Here is a 22,884-nt window from a genome sequence, read left to right on the forward strand (position 1 = left end):
GCGCAATATTTTCATAAGATTGTTTTAAGGAATCTTCCTAAGTCCAAATCGATGACATATAAATCTGTAGCTTGATTCCGAAATTTTTGAAATGTTTGAAGATTTTCTCGCACAGTTGATAAATTATTATGCTGTATTTCAAAATCTTCTCGGAAAAAGTTTAAAAACTGGCCCACGGTTTAAGCTTGGTTTAGGACCCTTCTCCCCATTGTAAGTAGACGTAATATGTTGCGTAAATCCTTGTCCGCTAATAATAATAATAATAATAATAAAAAAAGTGATCATTCTTCAGAAAAAAAATAAAATCGAATTTTCTTTTTTAATTTAATTTAAAAATCAAAGTTGATTTTCAATTTTTGATTTTGATTTAACTCAAAAATCAAAAATTTAATTTGATTTTTAAATTTCTATTTAAACCAAAATCAAAAATTGAACTTGAATTTCAATTCTTGATTTAAACGAAATTTGATTTAATTTTCAAATTTGAAAATCTATTAAAAATCAAAAATTTGGAAATTGATATTACATTTTGGGATTTTTAGCACCAAATGACCCAAAGTAATCCTTGGGTTTGTAGATGAAAAACGTCTGCGAAGGAGAGGGTACTTTTTTGCCAAAATATGAAGTCCCTTTTTTGTTTTTTGATTTGCAAACGAAAAACGAAAATTGAGTTGAAATTTTCTTTTTGTATTGAATTAAAAAAGAAAAATTGATAAAAAAATTAAAATTTGTTTTTATTTTAAAATGAAAATTGAATGTCCCTTTTAGGTCACGGATTATAAAAATATAACAAAATGAAAATCCAAAAAAAATAAAAATGTCGAATTAAAGAATACAGAAAGTTGAAAAAATATATTAAACATTGAAAATAAGTCAGAAATCCAAAAATTGAAAATCCAAAATTGAAAAAATCCAAAATTCGAAATTGAAAAATTGAAAATCGAAAATTGAAAAAATTCAAAATTCGAAATTGAAAAATTGAAAATCCAAAATTGAAAAAATCCAAAATTCGAAATTGAAAAATTGAAAAATCCAAAATTGAAAAAATCCAAAATTCGATTTCAAACGATTGGAAATCCAAAATTGGAAATCTAAAGTGAGTTAAGTGTTGAATAGATGAAGATATTGATATTTTCTGTGCCAAAAACCAAGTTTTATCAACGAAAAATTGAATGGCCCTTTGGGTACACGCATTATTTACCCTAATAAATTCTTAAATGTTTTGAAAAAATAATTATTATACCACTAAGAGATACAGAGCTCTTAAAAAACGTCTGTGCTCAACGTGAGCATCTACGGATCACAAAGGCACGGGTAAAAACGTGTACCTCGTTGGTGATTTCAATCGTCCTTGATTTTAACACAAACAAATCTGTATAAAATTATTTTATCTCAGTTTTTCAAAATGGGTTTATTTAATAAAACAACACGAGTGACGAGATCAAATGCTACAGCCATAGATCATATCATAACCAACGATTTCACAAATACGACAATTAAAACAGGGATAATTAAAACAGATATTTCTGATTATTTTCCAATTTTCATTATGTCACAAACAACTCATTTACACAATTGCTCTGAAAAAATAAAAATAAAAAAAAGATTGATCAATGATAAATCTATTAGTTATTTTAATATCCTGCTGTATTGTATGGATTGGAGCCTTGTTTTAGAGGACAATAACGCTGATAAAGCTTATGAAATCTTTCTTCAAACATTTCAACAACAATATGATCAGGCATTCCCAGAACAAACAAAAATTGTTAAAACTAAATCTTTGTTAAACCCTTGGTTAACCAAAGGTTTGTTAACATCATCTAAAAAGAAACAGCGCTTGTATGAAAAGTTTTTGAAAAGCAGAACTCTTGAGAATAAAAAAAAATATAAACATTATAAACATTTGCTTGAAAATATCAAGAGGCGCTCCAAGAAATTTTGCTATAGTGGACTGATAATTAAACATAAAAACGATGCGAAGAAAACTTGGAGTATAATCAATGAAGTAATATGTAAAACAAAATTAAGCAAAAAAAAACCTTCCAAAAGGGTTGAATATTGATGGAAATAAAATCGAGAATAAGTGTCTAATAGCTGAGGAGCTTAATGATTTTTTTGTAAAAGTGGGTTCAAATCTGGCATCTCAGATTGAACCTAGCAATTTGAGTTTTAAATCCTTTCTCACTGTTAATAACACACAAATGGAAAATAGCGAACTAAGTGAAAATGAATTATTCAAAGCGATCGACTCACTACAATCAAAAAAAAAGTCCAGGTTTTGATGACGTCAATAGTAACGTTGTTAAGCAATCAAAAAATGCTATAAAAATTCCACTAATGCATATATTTAACCTTTCCCTGCTGCAAGGATATTTTCCTGAAACACTTAAAATTGCAAGAGTTCTACCAGTATATAAAACAGGCGAAATGACTAATGTATCTAATTATAGACCAATATCAGTTCTTCCATGTTTCTCAAAAATACTAGAACGCATAATGTACAATAGATTTTACTCTTTTTTAACTGCTAATTATATTTTATACGACAATCAATTTGGCTTTCAAGCAGGTCATTCTACTGACCATGCAATAGTTAAACTTGTTAATGAAATATCAAATGCGTGTGACGAAAACAAGTATATGCTAGGAATATATATAATAGATCTAAGCAAAGCATTTGACACCGTAGATCACAAAATTCTACTAGAAAAATTCAAAAACTATGGTATCAACAACTCCAACATTCGGTGTTTTAAAAGTTATTTATCCAATAGAAAACAGTACATTTCCTTTGACGGTAGAAGTACAAATTACAAAACAGTCATCTGTGGAGTTCCTCAAGGTTCCATATTAGGACCACTCTTTTTCATTATATATGTAAATGATTTAAACAAAGCTTCGAATATTTTACATTCAATTTTATTTGCAGATGATACAAATCTGTTTTATGCACATAAAGATATAAAAACATTATTTCGCACAGTCAATAATGAACTCTCTAAGCTGGCAGAATGGTTTAAGGCAAACAGACTGTCCCTAAATATTTCTAAAACAAAGTACACACTTTTTCACAGGCAAAATAAAAAAGATGATATGCCATTGAAGTTTCCTGATTTATCCATTAATAATATAAGTATAAAAAGAGCACAATCCATGTAATTTTTAGGAGTTATTCTTGATGAAAATCTTACTTGGAGAGAACATATAAATATTTTAGAAGAAAAGGTCGCAAAGAATATTGGCATCCTATTTAAAGCAAAATTTGTTCTAGATCCGAATTGTTTAAAAAACATATATTCTTCTTTCGTTCACTGCTATCTAAATTATGCAAATATTGCGTGGTGCAGCACCAACACTACAAAATTGACAAAATTACAAAATACACAAAAACATGCAATCAGAATTATTTTAAATGTTGACAGGTACACTCACTCCATAGAGTTATTAAAAGGCTCAGTGTACTGAATGTATACCAACTACATAACTATGCATCAGCAGTTCCAAACACTCAGCGAAAATTTGACGCGTATATAAACTGAAATCAAGAAAACATGAAGCAAGAAACATTGACTGATAAAGAAATAACTGATGCTTTTCTCTCTTTTAAAACTAACAAAAGTCCAGGATATGACGATATCAATTCAAATGTAGTTAAGAACTGTCAAGATCAACTATTTGAACCGCTAAAACACATTTTTTCGATATCTTTAAAAGAAGATATTTTTCCCGAGCAACTGAGAATAGCACGAGTATCTCCAATTTTTAAAACTGGAGGCGACTCGTTACCAACAAACTTTAGACCAATATCCGTGCCCTATTTCTCAAAATTACTTGAACGAATCATGTACAATAGATTATATAAATTTCTTTTAGAGCATAACATTTTATATGAAAAACAGTTTGGATTTCAACATGCACATGCTAACGAACATGCAATTGTTCAACTTGTTGACCAAATGCTCCAGTCATTTAATGAAAATAAATATACAGATTTATCAAAAGCCTTTGATACCGTAGATCACGAAATTCTAATAAAAAAACTCAAATCTTATGGTATCAGAAACATATCACTCAATTGGTTTCGTAGTTATCTTTAAGGGAAAATGAGCACATCCACTTTGCCTGTCACAGAGACACGGAACTGGCGTATTATTATAGAGACTAGTCGATAGAGCCCGTGGAAAAGTCCACTTAGGCAGGAGGACAACGTAAAAATTGGTTATTTTAGACTTTTTGCTGATGTCAGCAGTGCATATGCAAAAACAAATTGACGAATTCAGTTTATCCGTTGCGTCCTATTGTGTAGAGCTTAAACTACTGATCCAGAAAATGTATGTGATTATGTGCTTTTGATGAGCGGTTAATTAATGAGTTATAAGGGTTTCTAGAATGCTACAGAAACACATAACTATTTCCCGTGTCCAAAAAGTTTTAAGAACTAATTTTTTTTGACGTAAGTCGTAGACGAATATTCATTTTTGCTTGAAGATTTCAGGTCTAAAAATGACTAAAAGTATCGGTGATTTTACGTGAAACGTGATGACATGTTGCTACAAAACTTGCGTCGCGTAAAAGTTAACATGTTTTGCTACCATTTTAGAAAAAAAAAGAAAAACAGGGGGTTTTCTTACAGCAGAACGACTTCACATGTGAAAATATATGGTGCACGACACAAAGAAAACGATTTTTATTTTCTTTAAGGTGCATTTTCTTAAAAACACTTCATATTTTTTCACTGACAGTCAATGATTCAATAAATATAGCACGTAAGCTCTGTAGAAAACCTAAACCTATTAAAAACTAAAAAGAAATTGCCCTCGCAAATGCGCTATCAAAACATGGTTAAAACAGCTAAAATACCCTATTTTTGACAAATTGACCTCCCAAAAATGCGTTTGACAGTCGTTGAATATTATAATACTATCTTTTGCGAAGTGGAAACAACAAAAATTAGAAAAATAGAAAACCTTACCCCTGGCAAATGCACTTCAAAGTTGATACACTTCGCAACTTTTTTAAATAATCAACGTAAATAGAGAATTTTCAAGATAAAAACGCTGTATTTTCGCGTCGCTATCGCAAGAACTTTCTTCTTTCTACTAGCTAATTTGAAATTCAAATGTTTATATTTTTAGTTTCGTGCGAGAGATTAACCAGATTGCATTCTCGTGGGAGATATAGGCATCGAAAAATTTTGTTTTCTACTTCTATTTTGTTTCCTACTACGATTATCTACGAATTGTACATTAACAAAGTTATGTTTTCACAGAAGATAATAAGGAAGGAGAAGGTTCATTGCTGCTTTTTTAAAATATCAGGTTTTGTCACCCCCTGGTAACTTAATCAGGATTGTCGCAATGATGCCCAACTACATAAACTTAAAGCATAGCCTTCCACCCTTGTACAATTAAAACAAACAAACGCACTGGAAACTAAATTGCGCATGAAAAAATTCTCCCGCAGCGCGAACTTTTTTGTGAAGATTTTTGTAAAGAAGAGAAAGCGCTAGAAACTTTATCACAGATCATGCGGGCTTAATTATTATATAACAAGAGCGTCACACATAATTATACTTCATTGTTTTTGTAACAAATCAAAATAACGCATTTATGCAGTCACGGGGTTAAGGAATAAATAAACGCGAAAAAAACGAAAAACAAAATGTCGCTTCCCGTGAAAACGTTCTACGCGACGTCAGAAATATTTGTTAGCACCTTCCTCCAAATTAGCACATTAGAGGTCAATTGCAATAAGGAAATTCGGTCCACAATGGCATTGTTATATATTTCAAAGTAAACGACTAAATATGATGGAAGAAAACTTTTGGAGCAAGGAAAAATCTCGAACACAATATACATGTGTACACATGTAATAAACGCATGAAAAGGCGAAATATGGCTTTTGATATGGTGATATTATGCTAAACCAAAAAAACTTAAATATATATATATATATATATATATATATATATATATATATATATATATATATATATATATATATATATATATATATATATATATATATATATATATATATATATATATATATATATATATATATATATATATATAACGTTCAGATCTTTTATTAAGGGATTTCGCGATTATCCTGCAACTTTGTAATGGTATCCTGTTATAATATATAGCTCGAGCTCCCCCAGAGTTCCTGCAGTGCTCAATACTGGCTCTGGTATCCGCTGACGAAGGCTAGTTAGTCGAAATACCAAAGTTGTCTAGATTCTCACGAATCCTTTTTGCCGACGACGTGGCTCAGTGGATAAGAGCCTGCGGTGCATCTGATGCTACGATCCCGGGTTCGAGTCCCTGGGCTGCCGAGGCAAATGGATTTCGCGATTATCCTGCAACTTTGTAATGGTATCCTGTTAATATGATATGAACTCACAGTTGCTCTCCACATTGGAATATATATAGCTCGAGCTGCCCCAGAGTTCCTGCAGTGCTCAATACTGGCTCTGGTATCTGCTGACGAAGGCTTGTTAGTCGAAATACCAAAGTTGTCTTGATTCTCACGAATCCTTTTTGCCGACGACGTGGCTCAGTGGATAAGAGCCTGCGGTGCATCTGATGCGACGATCCCGGGTTCGAGTCCCTGGGCTGCCGAGGCAAAGGGACTCTTTTTGCAAAATCGTTTCTTGTTCTTTTTCTTGGTTTTAAATGAAGCACAACTTTATGTTGATCTATATAATTATAGATGACTATGGGGAGATCAATAACGAAGAAAAGTGAAAATTAAAGTAAAAGGATATATATCGTATAAGTAGCTGTATAAGCGGCTAATTATACTGTACGCACCGTATATATAATTATTCTGCATAGATAAATAGAATGTCTGTATAATTTATATGGCTAGCCTTACAAATCCTGTCTACTATTTCCAGGAAAAGCCATAGCTTAGATAGGGAGTCCTAGAGTATTTAATGCTCATTTTGAGCTATTCAGGCCCAAATTAGGGTCCCCGCTCTACCAGACAACCCCCTGTAGCATCTAACAGCCCACATAGTGTGCCATCTCCAAAATTTCTCTCACATGGCTTGGGTTAACCCGGGGCTACGGTAGCACTTACCAATATTGAATTGCCGCCAAGGGGAATCGAACCCCGTTCTCCTGCACAAAGTGCTAGAGCACCAAGCTATGGCGCCATTAAAAACGGCTAACTATTTTGTTACTGGCTAATTATCAGTTCTCCTTGTGCCTAATTTGCTTGAAAATCTTTCTGGAACTCACCCAAAGTATCACAAAATATTTTTCTAAGATTTCTTAGAAATGATTTGATTTTTAAAAATCTTACGAAAAGGACCCTCGATTTCTCAAATCCGCAAATTTATCGTGTGTGTACCCTTTTATGTTTCAATTTGTCACTTTGTCAAACAAAACAATGACCAATCAGTTTCCTCAAAATGAAAACTTGCAACTAACCCGACTCCCAAAAGAAATTCAAATTTGAGAATCTAAATCAAAAAAGAATAATAAACAATCAGTTAAATTCGATAAATCGATTTCAACAAAATAAATCCTGTATTGTCCACAGGTTTCAAAATCATGCATCGCCTGCTTAATATGTTACTTGTTTAACAAAGATATCAAAAGTCGGCCTGATTAAATTTATATACATATTTATATATAAAATATACCTGTGCATCACATCGCATGGATTTGTATCTTTGTATTAAATTCCCTTTTTAAATCAAAGAGGCAAAGAGACGTTAAAGAGACAATAATTAAACAACCTGGTTTTAATGCAGTTTATGGTAAAATTGTATTCTTGTTTCTCATTTTTAAAACGTACTTTTTTTAGATCAGCTGTTATCAAACCATGCACCATCAGCATTTTCAACACGAGAGAAAATTTTGAAGGCCTAAATACTGAAATATTCAAATGCTAATATGTATTTTTGCTGAATTAATAAACAACTAGATAAAGCCCGTAATAAACAACTCGATAAAGCCCGTGGAAAAATCCACTTAGGCAGGAGGACAATGTAAAAATTGATTATTTTAGACTTTTTGCTGACGTCAGCAGTGCAGATACAAAAAAGAATTAGCGAAGTTTAGTTTATTGGTTGCCTGTAATGTGTAGAGGCTAAAACCCTCATGAGAAAAATGTATAGGATCATGGGTTTTCGACGAATGTATAAGGAAATATAAGGGTTTGAAAATTTGGCTGATGTCAGCAAAGACCTGCAATCACACATAAAATTTTTTTCCAGAATTTTATATATCTAATGTCTTCATTGTATAGATCTTGAAACGCTGATCAAGAAAATGTATAGGATCGTGTATTTTTGACAAACGGTTGCAGAGATATTAGGGTTTGAAGGTTTTTTGATGACGTCATCAACCCGTCCATTCCCGAAACGGATTCAGGGACCCAGGTTTGGGAAACTTACCCAAATTGGTCAAAGGTGGTTCCTAGTTACCTACGCAGGAGATGACGTCAGTTATTTCCACCTGTTTCCAAGTTATTTAGCCTTAAATTTAAAAGTGCAATGCAATGGCTTCACTAATCTTAATATACTTTCCTTTGACGTCAATATTGCTTTAACATCAAAGTTTGGTAATTTACAGAACAAATTTATAGACGATGTTTTATTGACTTTATCAAAGAAATTTTATCCACTTTGCAAAAGTCACAGACAAACAGAAGTGGGGTAATATTATATAGACTAGTCGATAAATCTCGTGGAAAAATCCACTTTTGCAGGAGGACAATGTAAAAATTGGTTATTTTAGACTCTTTGCTGATGTCAGCAGTGCATATACAAAAACAAATTGACGAAATTCAGTTTATTCATTGCGTCTATTGTGTAGAGTTTAAACTGCTGATCAAGAAAATGTATATGATCATGTGCTTTTGATGAGCGGTTAATGAGATATAAGGGTTTAGAAATTTTGCTGACGTCAGCAATTGTCGTCAAAACCCCGAAAAAATTTTTCTGAAATTTGTATACCTGTGACCTTCATCCTATAGATCTTGAAATGTTAATCAAGAAAATGTATAGGATCATGAACTTTTGATAAACGGTTGCAGAGATATTAGAGTTTAAAGATTTTTTGATGACGTCATCAACCCGTCCAGTCCGAAACAGATTTGGGGACCTAGGTTTGGGAAACTTACCCAAATTGGTCCCAGGTGGTCCCTAGTTACCCACGCGGTAAAAAATCATTGACGTCACCAACTGGTTTCCAAGTTATTTAGCCTCAAAGTTTTATGTGCACTGTAATGGCTTCATTAATTTAATATAGGATATTGACGTTAAAGTAGTGTTATTTTCGTCGCGCCATAACGTCTGAATATTTACCAAATTAGACATGCATTTTTCGGCAACATCAAAGGAAAATGAAGACATCCACTTTGCCTGTCACAGAGACACGGAACTGGCGTATTATTATATAGACTAGTCGATAAGGCCCGTGGAGTAATCCACTTAGGCAGAAGGACAATGGTAAATAGGTTGTTTTAGACTTTTCGCTGACGTCAACAGTGCAAATACACAATAAATAAATTGAGAAACTTGTTTTCATGTTTCCTCCATTGTGTAGAGCTTACACTGCTGATCAAGAAAATGTATATAATCGTGTGGTTTTGATGAACGATTAATGAAATATAAGGGCTTTAAATTTTGCTGATGTCAGCATTGGCCTGTCAAAACCCCTAATTTTTTTTTTAGAAATTTGTATACCTGTTGCCTTCATCGTATAGATCTTAAAACGCTGATCAAGAAAATGTATAGGGTCATGTACTTTTGACAAATGGCTGCAGAGATGTCAAGGTTTAAAGGTTTTTTGATGACGTCATCAACCCGTCCATTCCGAAACGGATTCAGGGACCCAGGTTTGGGAAACTTACCCAAATTGGTCCCAGGTAGTCCCTAGTTACCCACGCAGGAGATGACGTCAGTTATTTCTATCCGTTTTTAAGTTATTTAGCCTTAAATTTAAAAGTGCAATGCAATGGCTTCACTAATCTTAATATACTTTCCTTTGACGTCAATATTGCTCTAACGTCAAAGTTTGCTAATTTACAGAAAAAATTTATAGGCGATGCTTTATAGACTTTATCAAAGATATTTTATCCACTTTGCAAAAGTCACAGACAGACAGACCTAGCGTATTATTATAGAGACTAGTCGATAAGGCCCGTGGAAAAATCCACTTAGGCAGGATAACAGAGAAAAATAACCGTCATTTAAATTTTGATGACGTCAGCAGAGACATGTCAGAACACAAAACTTTTTTTTTCAGAAATGTGTATGCCTGTTGCCTTCATCGTATAGATCTTGAAACGCTGATCAAGAAAATGTATAGGATCGTGTATTTTTGACAAACGGTTGCAGAGATATTAGGGTTTGATGGTTTTTTGATGACGTCATCAACCCGTCCATTCCCGAAACGGATTCAGGGATCCAGGTTTGGGAAACTTACCCAAATTGGTCAAAGGTGGTCCCTAGTTGCCCACGCGGTGAAAAAACATTGACGTCACCACCTCGTTTCCAAGTTATTTGGCCTCAAAGTTTTAGGTGCACTGTAATGGTTTCATTAATTTAATATAGGATATTGACGTTAAGGTAGTGTTATTTTCGTCGCGCCGTAACGTCAGAAAATTTGACATATTAGAGATGCATTTTTCGGCAACATCAAAGGAAAAAGAAGACATCCACTTTGCCTGTCACAGACAGACGGACACACTTAGCGTATTATTATAAGAGACTAGTCGATAAGGCCCGTGGAGAAATCCACTTAGTCAGAAGGACAATGGAAAATAGGTTGTTTTAGATGTTTTGATGACGACAGCAACCCATTCACAAAAAAAAATTAGAACCTTCTTTCCACGTTGCCTCTATTGTGTAGAGCTTAAAACGCTGGTCAAGAAAATGTATATGATCATGTACTTTTGATGAACGGTTAATAAGTTGTAAGGCTTAAAAAATTGTGCTGACGTCAGCAAAGTCTCCTAAAAGTAATAATTTTTTTTTTGTTAAAAATCTGTATACCTGTTGCCTTCATCGTATAGATCCTGAAATGCTGATCAAGAAAATATATAGGATCATGTACTTTTGAGAAACGGTTGCAGAGATATTGGGGTTTGTAGGTTTTGTGATGACGTCATCAACCCGTCTGTTCCGAAACAGATTTTGGGACCCAGGTTTGGAAAACTTACCCAAATTGGTCCCAGGTGGTCCCTAGTTACCCACGCGATGAAAAATTATCGACGTCACCACTTCGTTTCCAATGGCTTCACTTATGTTAATATACTTTCCTTTGACGTTAATATTGTTTAATAATAACATAACAGTGAGCAGTAAGTTCAACAAACCAAAGTTTTCCGTTTGTTAGTCAGCTAACAGCTTTATGTAGCATTTTGAATTTTAGGACAAACACATTAGTTACGCACCAGGGGATACATTAATTATGCAACAAAAACATAAACAAATATGGTGGCTAGGTTTGTTTTTAAAAAAGCGCTAAAATATAAAACTTCAAGAATTTGAGGCTTTTCTTGGAAAATGCGAGTCTGCTTGCTCCAGTGACATAAAAACTAAACGTCTAAAAACATCAAAGTTCTTACTATTATTGATTTTAAATCCACTTCAAACTCTAGCCTTTATTTTCTAATTCTAACTTTACTACTTTACTTCTAGCTCTAGCTACCACTTCTTAATTCACTTCTTGGACTTTTCTTTCTCTGAATTACTTTTTGCACTTTTTTTAAGACGAAGGGACCGTTCTTTTTTTGTTGTCGAGGGACACCATTTTTGTACAGAAAGCCGTTAAATTTATTTCAGCAAATCAAGTTGATCCATTTTGATCACGTGATGTAAACAAAGTAAACCTGCTAGCAAAATGGATATAACTTTTTCGGAGACTTGAAAGGAAATTTCGGCTACATCAAAGGAAAATGAACACATCCACTTTGCCTGTCACAGACAGACGGACACACTTAGCGTATTATTATAAGAGATGAACTACTTTATCATTCAAATTGAGCTCGTTCAAAAGTTATTTTATTCGAATCGTTAAGTTTCTACATAGCAAGATTTGTATTCTGGAATTTCCAGAATTTTCCTGATCACTTTTAAAAATATCCAGTTAAAGTTTTAACTGTTATTTTTAGAATAATTCATAAAGCTATGTAGAATTTTTATTTTTTATTTATTGAGTTGTATTTTAACATTGCAGGTTAGTTACAAAAATAGTTCAGAATTGTGATACTTGTAATTTTTTTACCCCATAATTCTCCGTTTTCAAGGTCTACTTTAAATTTCAAAATCTTAAATGTTTCTATCTTAAAATCTTAAAATCTTAAATGTTTCTAATGTGAACAGAATTGTTCACATTAGAAACATTTAATTAACACATATAATTCCTGCCATGTGGAACTAAATTTTTTCTCATGAACTTTAAAATTCTTAAAACAGGTGTATGTTTTGCTGTCCGTTCTTGCGTGCGCTCCTATAATCGTAATCACTAGCGTCCAAATAAACATCTATTTGTGGAATTCTGGATTCCAGCAACACTTCTCGCTTTTAAGTAATTATGCGCCTTTTTTCGTCAGCAACGCCGAATCAAACTCAAGATACATGTCCATGAGCTGTGTCGTGCCCATGGAGCACGGACCAATTTCTTTTAATTTTATCATAGAGGATAATATTAGCATTCCGGTATATGGCTCCGTGCAAGACGTAAAGAAACTGCGAAATCCTTATCTGCCTATCATAGAGTCACCAGGTGTTGTGTATTTAATCAATGTTAAAGACGATATCACTTCAGTTTCAGGGGATTTAATAAGGCAATAATAAGAGCGTGGCCAATCATGTGCTTTTTTGTTGGGTGCGGCTGTGTCAGGCGTAATTGTATGGGCGTTGGTAAGAAGCTGTAATTAAATAGTAAGGGTTTCTTTAGAAATAGCGCAAACAGAATAAAAGATTACATCATTGCATTAAGCATATTACATTTCGTAGGTATGAATTTTCCGGCATTCCACGGGCTTGGCTAAATTCGCTAAATAAAGCACCTGTTGCGATCGAACAAATAGAAAGCTCTTCTCGTAAATTTTTATAATCTTAAACGTTGTACAAATTCTAAATGCTACTGTTTCTTGTAAATTATACATGCAACACCTTAACAAAATGGACTAGAATGTTCAATTCCAGAAAATTCCTATTGTAAATAAAACAAAAGAATATTGCCTCTTTATGTACAAAGTTCAAAGTTTATTTGTCTAAAAAATTCTTCTGTATTATTCTCTACGTTCGCGACAGCACCTGTGAGATATTATTGAGGACAAACATGAACTTGTCATTTTAATGACATCAAGTATTTTTTAAAACGCAGTTCTGAAATTTGTAACATAAGCTTAATTATGTCATAAGATTTTTTCCATTCTAGAAGATTAGTGCCTGTAAATTGTTTATCGAAATTATTACCCGCGTAAATAAGTAACATTAAGGTAGATAATTAGTTCTCGACTCAGCGTAGTGAGTCTTCCAAAGTGTATGAAATACTTATAATTGGGAAAATATAATAACTTTTGTTAGGATTATCCTCAGAGCTTGAAATTCGCGACATATTTATTTCATTAAGGGGAACCATTCTATAAATCTTGGACACTTGATTATTCCGATTTCCCGTTTGTTTCAGATTTTACCCGAAAACCAAGAAAAATCGGATTTTGGGGTAGTTTTTATCAATTTTAACTATGGAAAATCCGGAAAATATGTTAACCCAATTCATGCTAGAGTATAGGTTGGTACGAATGATGTCTGTCACGTGGCAATTTAAAAATTACGCTTCAAATAAGTGTCAGCAATAGTTGTTGGTGACGTCAGCATTTTTTAAATGTTTGGCTTGATTTAGTTTCCTGAAAGAATAAAGTTATGTCCACCCTTGTATATGCACAGCTCCCAGTTAGATAAATGTTGAGGGTTTAGGACACAGTTACAATAAAAAAATATGAAAATATATGATTAATATTAACAAACAACGGAAATATCAGTTTTAGTGTAAAAAACGGCGTAAGAGGGTGTGTCTAAAAAATAAAACAACGTCTACGGGTGGTGGGAGGCGAAGTACGCAAGCTCCCTGAAGTATTTTAAATAAAAATAAATAAGACTTTGAGACTAAAGCGTTCTTTTAGTCCTGTTTTTACAGAAGAAAAAGCGTTACATCTTCACTGATGTTTTCTCTTTTAATAATATCTCTATGTGTGGAAGGATTAAAAAAAATCAAGTGGTTGAAAAAATCAAAAAATTAACAACGCCTATTTCCCGCTAGTTTAATTAACGTATTGTTACCATTTTTCACATCCCATCCCCAAAGCTCATTGGCATAAACACCGGTTTAAACTAAGGGTTGTAAAAACAAGAATTTCTTTTTTTTTTGAATTTGCTAAAATACTTGCCAACAAATCTGGACACTAAAAATTACATTACATCACGTTATTTTTCGCATCCAGCCTGGTATTGTTTTTAATTTTTTGTTATACCTCAATTTTTAATTCTTCTGCTGCAGTACATTACAAATTTAAGCGAAGAATTCTATAGTATCGAATAATCTGTCAGTTATAATAAACGGGTTTTGTTGCGCGAAAAAAAATTATTCTCTTGTTTAAACATCTTTCATTCTAACATATTTTTTCAATTTAATTACAGGTGTGGGTATATCGCCTCAATGTTTTGAACAAATTAAATGCTTTGCTTATCTTAATAAATTAATAAATGGGGAGACAGAGGAGGAGGTCGAAAATTAACAGTCCGGAAAAGTGCGATTATTTGGTGCTCTAAAGTACGTATAGTTAGTTTTATTGTTGCCACAACAGCAAAAACTATAATTAAAAACTAATTATACTGTAATTACACAACAACTGTCGCTGGATTATGTTTAACTTTTTGTAGCCAATGAATCCAAGCATGCTTGTGTTTATGAACAAAATGAGCAGTCAATTGATTGGACAGATCAGTTTAAGCAGTCCATTGATTGGATAGGTCAGTTTCTTTTTTAATTCCATCGACTTCACAACATTCTTCTCTTTTCTTTTGTTTATAAGGGTCACGTGGTACTCCTAAGCAACGACAGCAATAGAGTAAATCACTAAATAAGGTAATCATACCAATGAAACAGACCAATACAAGAGGAATGCTAGTATACTGTGGCAGTTCTTGTAAACCAGCCATGTGGAGATAACACAGTAGCTATATTATAGACTAGTCGATAAGGCCCATGAAAAAATCCACTTAGGCAGGATAACAGAGAAAAACAACCGTCATTTAAATTTTGCTGACATCACAGAGACCTTTCAAAACACAATAAAAAAATTTTCAGAAATATGTATACCTGTTACCTTCATCGTATAGATCTTGAAACGCTGATCAAGAAAATGTATAGGATCGTGTACTTTTGACAAATGGATGCAGAGATGTTAGGGTTTAAAAGTTTTTATATGACGTTATTAACCCGTCCATTCCGAAACGGATTCGGTGACCCAGGTTTGGAAAACTTACCCAAATTGGTCTCAGGTAGTCCCTAGTTACCCACGCATGAGATGGCGTTAGTTATTTTCACCCTTTCCAAGTTATTTAGCCTTAAATTTAAAAGTACAATTCAATGGCTTCACTAATCTTAATATACTTTCCTTTGACGTCAATATTGCTTTAATGTCAAAGTTTGGTAATTTACAGAACAAATTTATAGACGATGATGTTTTATAGACTTTATCAAAGAAATTTTATCCACTTTGCAAAAGTCACAGACAGACAGACAGAACTGGCGTATTATTATATAGACTAGTCGATAAAGCCCGTGGAGAAATCCACACTTAGGCAGAAGGACAATTGAAAAAATAGGTTGTTTTAGATTTTTTGCTGACGTCAACAGTGCAGGTACAAAAAAAATTGGCCAAGTTTAGTTTATTTGTTGCCTATAACGTGTAAAGGTTAAAACGCTGATCACAATATTGTATAGGATCATATGTATTCGACAAAACCTAAGGAGATATAAGGTGTTAAAAATTTTGTTGACGTCAGCAATGGCATGTCAAACCCAAAAATTTATTTTCAAGAAATTTGTGTATCTATTGCCTTCATGGTATAGATCTTGAAACGCTGATCAAGAAAATGTATAGGATCGTGTACTTGAGACAAACGGATGCAGAGATATTAGGGTTTAAAGGTTTTTTTATGACGTCATTTACCCGTCCATTCCGAAACGGATTTGGTGACCCAGGTTTGGAAAACTTACCCAACTTGGTCCCAGGTAGTCCCTAGTTACCCACGCAGGAGATGACGTCAGTTATTTCCACCCGTTTCCAAGTTATTAAGCCTTAATTTTAAAAGTGCAATGCATTGGCTTCACTAATCTTAATATACTTTCCTTTGACGTCAATATTGCTTTAGCGTCAAAGTTTGCTAATTTACAGAACAAATTTATAAGCGATGTTTTATAGACTTTATCAAAGAAATTTTATCCACTTCACAAAAGTCACAGACAGAAGCTCCGTATTATTATAAGAGACTAGTCTATAAAGCCCGTGGATAAATCCACTTAGGCAAAAGGTCAATAAAAAGAAAGTTGTTTTAGATGCTTTGCTGACGTCAGCAGTGCAGTGCAGATAAAAAAAACATTGCGAAATTTATTTATTCTTTGTCTGTAATGTGTAGAGGTTGAAACACTGGTCAAAATAAGGTACAGAATCATATGTTCTCGACGAACGCCTAATGAGATATCAGGGATTAAAAATTTTGCTGACGTCAGAACTGACCCGTCTAGATCCCTCAAATTTTTTTTTTAGAAATTAGTATACCTGTTGCCTTCACCTTCATCGTATAGATCTTGAAACGCTGATCAAGAAAGTGTATAGGATCATGTACTTTTGACAAGCGGTTGCAGAGATATTAGGGTTTGAAGGTTGTTTGATGATGTCATCAACCCGTGCATTCCGAAACGGATTCTGGGACATAGGTTTGGAAAAATCACCCAAATTGGTCCTAGGTGGTCCCTAGTTACCCACGCGGTGAAAAATCATTGACGTCACCACCTCGTTTCTAAGTTATTTCCCCTCAAAGTTTTAGGTGCACTGTAATGGTTTCATTAATTTAATATAGGATATTGACGTTAAAGTAGTGTTATTGACGTCGCGCCGTAATGTCAGAAATTTTAGCATATTAGATATGCATTTTTCGGCAACATCAAAGGAAAATGAAGACATCCACTTTGCCTGTCACAGACACACAGACACACTTAGCGTATTATTATAGAGACTAGTCAATAAAGCCCGTGGAAAAATCCACTGAGGCAGAATAAAAATTTTGATGACGTCAGCAACCCATCCACAAAAAAAAATTAGAACTGTGTTTCCACGTTGCCTCTATTGTGTAGAGCTTAAACTGCTGATCAAGAAAATGTATATGATCATGTGCTTTTGATGAGCGGTTAATGAGATATAAGGGTTTTAAAATTTTGCTGACGTCAGCAATGGCCAGTCAAACCACCAAAACTTTTTTTTAGAAATTTGTATACCTGTTGCCTTCATCGTATAGATCTTGAAACGCTGATCAAGAAAATGTATAGTATCCTATGTTTTTGACAAACGCCTAAGGAGATTTAAGGGCTTTAAAATTTTGCTGACGTCACCAAAGTCCCTATCAAAAGTTCCAAAAAAAATTTCTTCACAAATTCGTACACCCGTTGCATTCATCGTATAGATCTTGAAACGCTGATCAAGAAAATGTATAGTATCCTATGTGTTTGACAAACGCCTAAGGAGATTTAAGGGCTTTAAAATTTTGCTGACGTCAGCAAAGTCCCTATCAAAAGTTCCAAAAACAATTTCTTCACAAATCCGTACACCCGTTGCATTCATCATATAGATCTTGAAATGCTGATCAAGAAAATGTATAGGAACGTGCACTTTTGACAAACGGTTGCAGAAATATTGGGATTTGAAGGTTTTGTGATGACGTCATCAACCCGTCCATTCCGAAACGGATTCGGGGACCCAGGTTTGGGAAACTTACCCAAATTGGTCCCAGGTGGTCCCTAGTTACCCACGCAGTAAAAAATCATTGACGTCACCACCTCGTTTCCTAGTTATTTGGCCTCAAAGTTTTAGGTGCACTGTGATGGCTTCATTAATTTAATATAGGATATTGACCTTAAAGTAGTGTTATTTTCGTCGCCCCGTAACGTCAGAAAATTTGACATATTAGAGTTGCATTTTTCGGCAACATCAAAGGAAAATGAAGACATCCACTTTGCCTGTCACAGACACACAGACACACTTAGCGTATTATTATATAGACTAGTCGATAAGGCCCGTGGAAAAATCCACTGAGGCAGAATAAAATTTTTGATGACGTCAGCAACCCATCCGCAAGAAAAAGTTATAACTTTGTTTTCACGTTGCCTCTATTGTGTAGAACTTAAACTGCTGATCAAAAAAATATATATATTCGTTCGAGTGGTTTTGATGAGCGATTAATAAAATATAAGGGTTCAAAAATTTTGCTGACGTCAGCAATGACCCGTCAAAACTATTTTTTAGAAATTTGTATACCTGTTGCCTTCATCGTATAGATCTTTAAACCCTGATCAAGAAAATGTATAGGATCATGTACTTTTGACAAACGGTTGCAAAGATATGAGGGTTTAAAGGTTTTTTGATGACGTCATTAACCCGTCCATTCCGAAAGGAGAAAATAACCCAAATTGGTCCCAGGTGGTCCCTAGTTACCCACGCGGTGAAAAATCATTGACGTCACCACCTCGTTGTCAAGTTATTTGGACTCAAAGTTTTAGGTGCACTGTAATGGCTGCATTTTTTAATATAGGATATTGACGTTAAAGTAGTGTTATTTTCGTTGCACCGTAACGTTAGAATATTTAACATAATAGACATGCATTTTTCGGTTACTTCAAAGAAAATTTCGGTAAGATCAAAGGAAAATGACGATATCAACTTTGCCTGTCACAGAGACACGGAACTGGCGTATTATTATATAGACTAGTCGATAAATCCCGTGGAGTAATCCACTTAGGCAGAAGGACAATGGAAAAATAGGTTGTTTTAGTTTTTTTGCTGACGTCAGCAGTGCAAATACAAAATAAATATGTTTTTTTAGAAATTTGTATACCTGTTGCCTTCATCGCATAGATCTTGAAATGCTGATCAAGAAAATGTATAGAATCATGTATCTTTGACAAACGGTTGCAGAGATATCAAGGTTTAAAGGTTTTTTGATGACGTCATCAAACCGTCCATTCCGAAGCGGATTCGGGGACCCAGGCTTGGAAAACTTACCCAAATTGGTCCCAGGTTGTCCCTAGTTACCCACGCAGTGAAAAAACATTGACGTCACCACCTCGTTTCCAAGTTATTTGGCCTCAAAGTTTTAAGTGCATTGTAATGGCTTCACTAATCTTAATTAACTTTCCTTTGACGTCAATACTATTTTATCGGTAAAGTTTGGTAAATTACAGAACAATTTTATAGGCGATGTTTTATAGAATTTGTTAAAGGAGATTTTGAAGAATGTAATCCACTTTGCAAAAGTGACAGACAGACACACGGAACTGGCGTATTATTATATAGATGTGCACGATGCATTTATAAAAAAGAACTAGAATGGGATATTTTTTTAAAGTTAAGAATAAACAATAACTTCTTCTTCATAACTATATCTTTAAACTTGTTTAAACTTTTCGTTCCTAACTAAACTCACCGAAAGCTGTGTTCAACTTTTTGTTTTCATATACTTAACATGTTTAATTACATTGTTGATGATTTCTGTATTATGTCAATTTCTCCATCCTTGGGATTGATTTTTTTTTTAATTTTTTCTACAATGACACCACGTCTCTATGGCGCCAAGGTTTTTAATGTTTGACGCTCTCCATGCCAATACTTTAGGCAGTAATCAGAGAAGAATACATTTGAAAGGAATGAACAAAGTTTTTATAAATAAAAATAAATAAAAGAAAGTAAAAAATGAATCTTGTTTTAAATTTTTGAAGCATTTTTGTTTTTAAATACTAAAATACAAAAACTGAAAAGTTTTGCTATCACTCGGCATTGCTCAAATATAAGATGGTAGTAACGTAACATAGAAAAAGACAACCTCGTTCCCAGGGCATTTTGCCTTGTTGATAAGTTCCGTAATAACGCCTCCGGGGCCACAAGACCCTGCGGAAAAGGTTGAGAAAAAGAGTCTGAGTTTGTAAATAAACGGCCCAGGTACCCAGACTCATTTCTTATGACTATGAATACAATGTGCTTATCATCCATGAATAACAACTCTAGTCCTAAACCTAGAACTCTCTTTCTGTTTTTTTAATGCTGACAAATAAAATCGCGGTAATGGGAGGAACCAAAAAAATAAGAGAGTAATCTGCTATAAATAAACATATTACGCGTGAAATAATTTTATAACAGGTTAAAGAAACGAGGAATTACATTGGCGACTTACATTGCACTAACGCTTGTAAAAAGCTTGTCATATGTCAAAATGTTGTCAAGCATTATGAATAGCGTTGGGTAATGATGTCTCTTTTTTTCTCTCTTTATGCTTCGTACTGTATTAGACTGGGCGTTTGTGGTATCAAATATATTTGGGTGTGAGATGAATTTAACCACCTTAAGAAATGTAGCATAGCGTAAAAGAAAGTGATTAGTGGGAATAAAAATTTGACTTCGGATTTTTGGTTATGACGTCATACGTGTGCTCACCAGGCTGGCCTTTTATGAGTCGATTAGATTTGTTATTATTATTTATATTATGACCTTTTCGAACAATAGAGAAAGTAAAAAAACGAAACTTTAGAATTTTTTTTGGAACGACATCTAGCAACACGGTAGCCATTTCGAATCCCACAATGAGATTTTAAATAATTGTTTAACATAAAAAGTTGCCAAATAGTAAAAAAATATAATAAAAGTTACTATTTTTGAGCCCGTGACAGCCACATTTTAGGAGCTATATAAGGAAAAATGGCCGTGGATTTACAACCAAACCACCCTCACGGGGTATAAATTGGATTAAACTCTTTTCTTGTGCGTATTAGCTGATCGATTGGTCGATTTCCCCGTATTTTATCTGTCGTTAAGGAGAACGCTATTTTGTTAATGAAATTTAGACAACATTTTCACTGAACAAGTTAAATTTATTTCTTATTAGCATTGTTACTGGAATCCTGCGCAATTTCCTGTTAATTTTTTCAAGGGATCTTGGGAGAGCTTTAGGTGGCCCTGTGTATCCATGACCACTGTGGGGTAAGAAGCACTTGTTGTGATTTAATAAATTAGTTATTTGTTTTAAGCTCATAGAAACACTTCAAATATTCATCCTCCAATTTAAGATATTCTGTTTAAAAAATGTAATTAAAATTAGGAAGTAAAAGTAAAACAAATAAAAAATCTCCCGTGGTCCACGTTCCATCGTTTTCAGTGCATTTGAAAGATTAGTTAGCTTAATTTAATTAGCGTCTGTTTGATTTTTAAGAAAAGACATTAGCAACCTTAGCAAATCAAAATTTAAGTATATAGTCGGTGGCCCGTGGAAAAATACACGGGTTCGTCCGTCTTTTTATACCTCATTGTGTGCGTTTCGCTACTTGCGGTACCATTTTGCGTGACAGACAGACGTATATGAGTATTATAATATAGACTAGCCGGGAAACCCGGCGTCGAAACGCCGGGGTAAGCCACAAGTCAAGGTGTGACCATGCGTTCAACGCCCTGGGGAGTGCTTAATAAGTGTCGTAAACTGTGCCACATGGTCAGGTGGCTGCTTTAGTATGCCGTAAATCAAGTAAAGCGCATACACCATTATAGTGTTGCAACTGTCATATATTTTTCAAAAAGTAACTTTCCCGCAACAAAAGCTGAAATAAAAACAGAGTTTACAAACCGTTGCTACTCCGTCATAGCAAAAACAATTAGTCATTTTTATTTTATCTTATGGAATAAGTTTCAGTAAACGTTAAAAAATTAATTGTGACATCAAGCTAAGCGTTTAGTACAGTTAAACAGAGTTGAAGAGGCGTGTAGGGACAATACCCTTTTGAAAAAACTTTCTCGCAGACTCTGTTTAAATAAAAACACAAGAAACAGTCCATTACCAACACGGGGTTGAGTGGTTAGTGCAGGTAAACAGTGTTGCACAACCGTACAGACGTGATTCCCAAGAAAGTTTAAAAAGTAATTGTCACAGTGGGCTGACCCCTTAGTACAGGTAAACCACATCGCACATGCTCTAGGCGTAAAAGCCTTTTCCAAAAAAACAGTCCATTGTTAATACTGAGCTTAGCACTTAGTACAGGTAAAATGTGTCGCACATGCCTAAAAGCTTAATAGCCTTCTCCAAAATACTTCAGTTTAAATAAAAACACAGGAAACAGACCGTCGTTTAACAACACGGGATAGGCACATAGCATAGGTACTCTGTGTCTCATTAATAAACTTTTGACTTTTGCTAAATTTTACAGTAAAATGGTACCTAACTACTTAATTGCATTTAGTATGAAAAAGATTACTTAAAAATTCTTTTGCAACCAACTGTATTTGGTTACTTTTACGTTTTAGCTAGAGGTAACTAACCTCAGTTCACAACCAAGTAAAAATCAGATTGTCAAAGTTAACACAAAAATCAGAAATGTTAGCTAACATCTACGTTGGTAGCCAGAATCTTAAAATTGGTTTTGTTAAGATTAATATATGGCTAGAGAGCGTGACAGTAAGAAGCAATTAAAGCTAATACAAATCTTTAGGTGGCTGAATAGGTAGCTTAGCTAGTACTTGGTAGCCGGAATCTTGAAATTGGTTTGTTTAAGATTGATATATGGCTAGAGAACGTGACAGTAAGAGACAAATAGA

Source organism: Hydractinia symbiolongicarpus, chromosome 12 (genome assembly GCF_029227915.1).
Source record: "Hydractinia symbiolongicarpus strain clone_291-10 chromosome 12, HSymV2.1, whole genome shotgun sequence".
Classification (NCBI taxonomy): Eukaryota; Metazoa; Cnidaria; class Hydrozoa; order Anthoathecata; family Hydractiniidae; genus Hydractinia; species Hydractinia symbiolongicarpus.